The 6,483-nt window shown below is 31.3% G+C and overlaps 1 pseudogene; it reads left to right on the forward strand.

Annotated features, from left to right (window-relative positions):
* The first annotated feature begins 4,408 nt into the window (after positions 1-4,408).
* LOC139870355 (origin of replication complex subunit 2-like) lies at positions 4,409-6,424 on the forward strand (annotated as a pseudogene).
* Positions 6,425-6,483: the final 59 nt, after the last annotated feature.

Consider the following 6,483-nt stretch of genomic DNA (forward strand, 5'->3'; position numbering starts at 1 on the left):
ATTCTAAGGGTTTGTTGATGATGAACAAGGGCATCCCACTCTCATTATCGAATTGGCAAAATTCAGAATCAGGTTTTTTTTTAAACAAATTTATGAATCGTTGTCGTTCTTCAGGTAATATCATAATTAAACATTTAATTTTCTTGTTTCAATTGTTTCTTTTCTTAAAGAGAATCAAGGTTATCATCTCTTTTTTTTCTGATTATATTCCGGTAACAATAAATAGCAATTGAATGAAACTGAAATTTAGCAACGATTTGCAGGTCATTTTCAGTTGTGAGTTGTGTTCCTGGTTAATCGAATCATGTGCATTAGAATTAATTGATTGTTGATCGAGGATTATGATGGAATAGAAAGGCTGCAGTTAAATGATGAGGGTCGTGGTGGTTTTCTGGCTGCAACAAGGAGACGATAGCAGTAGTAGTTATTGAACCTGAGTAGCACCCGTCGAAGAGATTATAGGTTTGGTGATGTTGTTGGGTGTGTTCTTGTGTTGAACCAGAAAGCAGAACAATAGGTGATAATCATTTATTTATTTATCTATCTACATAAGTATATATCTTGCTATCATCGTTCATCATAAGTTATTAATCGATGCATTATTTAACTGTTTGATTTGTAAATGAAGGGTTTGGGTATTAAATTGTAAACATGTTTGATTTATGTAACAATCTTCGATGGTGTTATGGATTGATTCATGACTTATCATTAGAAATCGAAAGTGTTTTAGTTTGCAGGTGTAGCAGCGGCATGTTAGTAGCACAATGATAGTGCTTGGTTTGTGCTTGAGCTCGAAATAAAAGATACCGGTAAATATAGCTGTAGTAGCAGCTTCTTCAATTGAAACTGTCATTTGAAACTTGGTATGTAGCAGTAGGCAGTTTACTGAGGTGATGGTTGTCGAGCATCCTAATCAAAAGTGTTGGTGGTGACGGTTTAATGATTTTCAAAGAGAGAAGAAACAAGGTGATGGGAATTGATTTGTTAACAGCTGTAGAAGCTGTTGGAACAGCAGCCTAAATAGAGAAGAAAAAGTTGCAGGTTTTGCAGCCAGTTTGGTGGTTGCTATGATGGTTTGGTGAGCCTGTTCGATCCCAATTATAGAATAAAGGTTGCAGCAGCAGTGAGTAACATGTGATGTTGTGGTGGTGGTCGTACTATGGTAGTGATTCAAGGGTGGTGGCTACAGAGTGGTAGTGGACAAGAAGCAGAAATGAGATATTGGTGATGGTTTTGTTTTTCTAACATACATGATGTATATAGATATATATAATCTAGATATTGTAGTTGTCATTCCTCAATTATAATCCAATTGATGTGTAGTTGTTGAGACAAAATATCACGGATATAAAGTAGAAGAAATAAAAATCAAAAAGTAAATTTGATTTATAATGGATTTTTGTAATTATTGTCTTTTTATTTTAGGTAATTTATATTAATGATTAATAAATATATATTATTAATAATAATACTTTTAATATTATTAATAACAGTGGAAATACTAATAATAATAATAATAATAGAACTAATAATAATATTTCATGTATTAGTTAATATAACAACTATAAATAAACTTGTAATTACATTTAATATATTAAATTTACAATTAATATATATTATATTATATGATAACATTTATTTAATATTTATATGTTATATATATATATATATATATATATATATATATATATATATATATATATATATATATATATATATATACATACATACAATTACTTATTAATATAAATCATATATATATTTACATATATTTATTTTAATGGTAACTTAACTATTTTATTTATTATTTTACCTTTTTAATTCTAATTGGTTAATATGTATTTGATTACTCAAATATAATATATATATACACTTATGTTTACATTTATATATATATTTACATATTTATTTACACACAATCGTTCGTGAATCATCGGACATAGTCGAAGGGTAAATGTTATCCATGTAAATAGTTCATAAATTCTGAGACTCACATTACAGACTTTGCTTATCGTGTCGAAATCATATAAAGATTAAGTTTAAATTTGGTCGAAAATTTCAGGGTCGTCACAATGATAATTAAAAAGATCTTAAAAACCTTAAAACGTTTAAACAAGCAGCAACTTCTCCAAAATCTTTCTTAAAATCTAAAAATCGAGTGTATTTTGATAAACTGTTATCATCAGTGCTAATTATCAATAATTTTTTCTTTTATAACAAAAACCCAATTTTGTCGACGGATGAGAAACAACGGATTATCCTAATTTATGAAGGAGTTTCGAGAAGTTCGTAGATGAAAGTAGCGTACGGACATCTTCTCCGGACAACCGGTGGCATAGGGTCGTGATCGTACCGGTATTGGTGGTACCGGAAATAACATCTTATCTACGGTGATTTTTTAGGAAGAAAGTTACCTTCTTTTCATTATCTGGTAGAGGGTAGATATGGTAATATCCATTAATTCTTTGCCTATATGAGGACAACAACCAATTTGAACATTAATGAATAATGCCTTGGCTAAGATTAATTCAAAAATTAAGCAAAAAGTAAACAAGTTGTTTTTCTTACTGAACAATCTATCTAGGCAGTTAATCCCTATTAAGCCGAAAAACTTGAGAATGAGTTTTAATATCTTATTGTTTGGTTTACTTTCCTTAAAAAACTTGAGAATGAGTTTTAATGTGTCTTTACGAGATTTAGGAAAAAATATTTTCTACAGGTTTCACGAGTTTTAAAACTTTGAGATATGAATCTCGACCAGACCCGGACCATTTGACACGTCTAAAAAATTGACCCAATTGTGCCATGACCCATTTCGACCCAAACATGTTAGGGCGAGACCTAACCCGTAACCCATTTTCCAGGTATGAACAGTATATATAGAAACAGATATTTATATATCGAGTGAGCTTCTATAAACATGACTATGTTGTCTCCCAAAGGAGTGTGAAAGCCATTGATGAGCAAAGTTGTAGCTATTTCACCTGGTTATATTAGTTTGTGGTCTATGATCTTAATCTGTAACAAAAAAGAGTTACAAGTTTTTTCCATAACCCGAAAACTGGAAAGTAGATTGCTTTAAATCAAGAAGCACAAGGTAGGAAAAAACAAACCTTTATAAGGGAGATTAATGCTAAGACCAACAAAAATACCATCAAACAACAAATGAGTCATCAAACTCTGGTTCTTTATAACTCAGAGGTAAACTGTGTTTAATAGACACTATAGTTTAATAGTTTGAATATTACTACGTAGTAAAGAATAAATTGTGTTTAATAGTTTAAATGAACAAATAAACAAATTTAACAATCACAAAGTTTATGTATAAAATTTTAATTTATACCATAAGTAAGAGGATTTCTCTCACAACTCTTTTGAACATGTAGACTTCATCAAGTAATGGTAAAACAAATGATGTCTAAGTCTTTTGACTATTGTTCTTGGAAGCTGCTTTATCAATTGTTGTTGATCCGGCTCTATACCCTGTATATTAAGCTTATGTATGTCAAAATATGCTCTTTAAGAGGCCAAAATTGAAGATCATGAAAATAATATAAGCAACATCTCGGGCATCTTTTCACAATGAGGCCAGTCACCATAACTAACCGTGCACATGGTTATTGACCAATACATCGTAGAGATGTATATGAAAAACATGATGATTTGTATGCTCATAATCGATGTTTATATTAGAACTTATTTTGAGCCTCGTTGAAATAAGCTCTCTAAAGTGGGCTTTTCCAAACAATAATAGAGAAGCTAATTAAGTAAAAAATAAATAAGCAATCAATATAGCCACTCAAACACTTCGGTAAAACATATGGAGTATTATCTATTACCTATATTACCTAATTGTGAAAGCATGATGAACAATAACTTGTTGATGTCAACACGACGTCACCATCCACTAATTATTACGAGTATCAAACATTTCATTACACTTTTTACTATCCTCCCTCAATATTCCTTTATTCAATTTTTTTCATTACACTCGCTACAAGTAAAATATTATGATATTAAAATATTATGATAGAACCATATAGTAAAATTATTTTTCTCATCAACGCGCGAGTTATACCCAACTCGTTTAACCTAAGGTAGTACCGAGTACAAAGTTTGAAATATTGATGTCGTATTACTTTACAAGGTCATAAGGATGAATAGTAAAAACCAAAACGTAAAAATTGAGAATTGAGCAAACCAGGGGGACTAAACTTGTAAATTACATAAAAATCTTCTATCAGTACTTAAGTCTGCAATACTCCGTGTTACTTTTAGAGGGAAAATTGGCGGGAAAATTAGTGTAGTTAGGGCACAATCACGGAAAACGCAACTCGTATTCTTTACCAAAATTGATCTTCTGCTATTCTCATTGCAAGTGCAGAGATATATTTTAGTTTTATCTAAAATGGATGAAAATGATATCGATGAAGAGGAATTTGAATTCTCAAGAAACTATTTTTTATCAAAAGTATCTGGAAAATCGGGGAAGAAATCAGCTCGTAAACTATCAGAAATCGATCTCATTGATGAACATGTTATTATATAATAATCTCAATTATTTCATTATTTTTGTAATTTAGTTTAATTTTAATCTTTTCTACAACCTTCTTATAAATCCTATATATAATATAATATAAATATAATATATAATATATACTCATCTACTCCGATGAATATATATTTATAATACTTGTTTATTTCAAAGAAACATTGCTGTGAAAATGGTTATTAGTAATATTTTTTATTAAGTTGTAGGTGATTTTTGAGTGCATATCGATAAACATAGGAGTAGAAAAATATATTACCTTAAAAATATGACAATTTGTAAAAGAGGGGGTTCTTAAGTCATAACATTTTCTTTTTGGAATTCGAAAATTGCAGGATCTTCGAGCTGAGTTGTCTAAGATCGAACCAAAGCAAGAGAAAGAAATTGTTTTGTTGATAAGTAGTTACAAAAGTTTGTATAATTAGTGGGTTTTTGAGTTGAGGTATGTATATATTCTTAATTCATATGTTGTTAATCTTCCCCTGTTTGAAAAAGAGGTTCATTCAATTCAGTCTTGTTGTTAAATAAATGAAAGATGGAAAATCATTGAAATTTCCTTTTGTAACTGAATGCAGGTATGATTCTAGTCTTTTGATGTATGGTTTTGGATCTAAGAAGAGTTTGATTGAAGATTTTGCCGCAACATCCTTAACTGATTATAGCGTGATTATTGTTAATGGTTATCTTCAGTCAATTAATCTTAAACAGGTATGTTGTTAGATTTACATAACTGCAAATGTAACATCGGACATTTTTGTTTACTTTTTTTTTCTTATCATCCTAATTGTGTTCACCTTTGTGATTAATTGTTGTGGATCAGATAATACACTCTTATCAATCATCAGTTACATAACATGATGTCTTGCTAATTTGCTTTCCTTGATGGGTATATGCAGTTTACTTGTATTTATCTACCTTTTAATGAAGGACAAATATGCAGGTAGCTACAGCAATGGCTGAAGTATTATGGGATCAACTGAAAGCGTGTTCAAGATCGTCTTCTGGGGGCTTGCAAAAAGATCAACAACCTTTTAATTCTCGGTCAATGGATGATCTTATTGCATTTATTGATCGGCCCCACGCAGCAGAAAACGAATGCTTAGTCTGTTTTGTCATTCACAATATTGATGGGCCCGGGTTGCGAGATTCTGATAGTCAGCATCTTTTGGCAAGAATTGCTGCTTGTTCTCATGTTCGCATTGTTGCTTCTATAGACCAGGTGAATGCACCTCTTTGTAAGTGAAATCCATCTAATTAATTTAATAAAACTAGATAATGGTCTATTAATAGGTAAATGGGTCACAATTGCTATGTTTAATTGGAACTGATTGTGTAAGATAATAACATTGACAGTGTGGGACAAGAAAATGGTTCATGTACAGTTCAATTGGTGTTGACATCATGTTCCTACATTTGCTCCTTACAACGTCGAAGGCGTGTTTCATCCTCTTATACTTGCTCATGGTGGAACATCACAAAGTGTCAAGACAGCCTCGATCGTCTTACAGAGTTTGACACCGAATGCTCAAAGCGTCTTCAAAGTTCTTGCAGAACATCAATTAGCCCATCCTGATGAAGAAGGTACCCTTTTAATATCTTCTTTATGGTTAAAGGTGGCAAAATAAGTGGGTTGGGTAGCAGATCAAAACAGGTTTGGATCAGAACGGTTTAATATTTTTAATGTGTGATCATATATTGAAAAGCTTTTTTTGGTTATATTTAGGAATGCCCATTGATGCATTGTTCACAAGTTGTAGAGAGCGGTTTCTGGTGAGTAGCCAGGTCACACTGAATTCCCATTTGACAGAATTCAAAGATCACAAACTGGTCAAGATAAGAAGACACTCTGATGGACAGGACTGCCAACTCGTTTAACCTAAGGTAGTACCAAGTACAAAGTTTGAAATATTGATGCCGTACTACTTTACAAGGAT

Source organism: Rutidosis leptorrhynchoides, chromosome 10 (assembly GCF_046630445.1).
Source record: "Rutidosis leptorrhynchoides isolate AG116_Rl617_1_P2 chromosome 10, CSIRO_AGI_Rlap_v1, whole genome shotgun sequence".
Classification (NCBI taxonomy): Eukaryota; Viridiplantae; Streptophyta; class Magnoliopsida; order Asterales; family Asteraceae; genus Rutidosis; species Rutidosis leptorrhynchoides.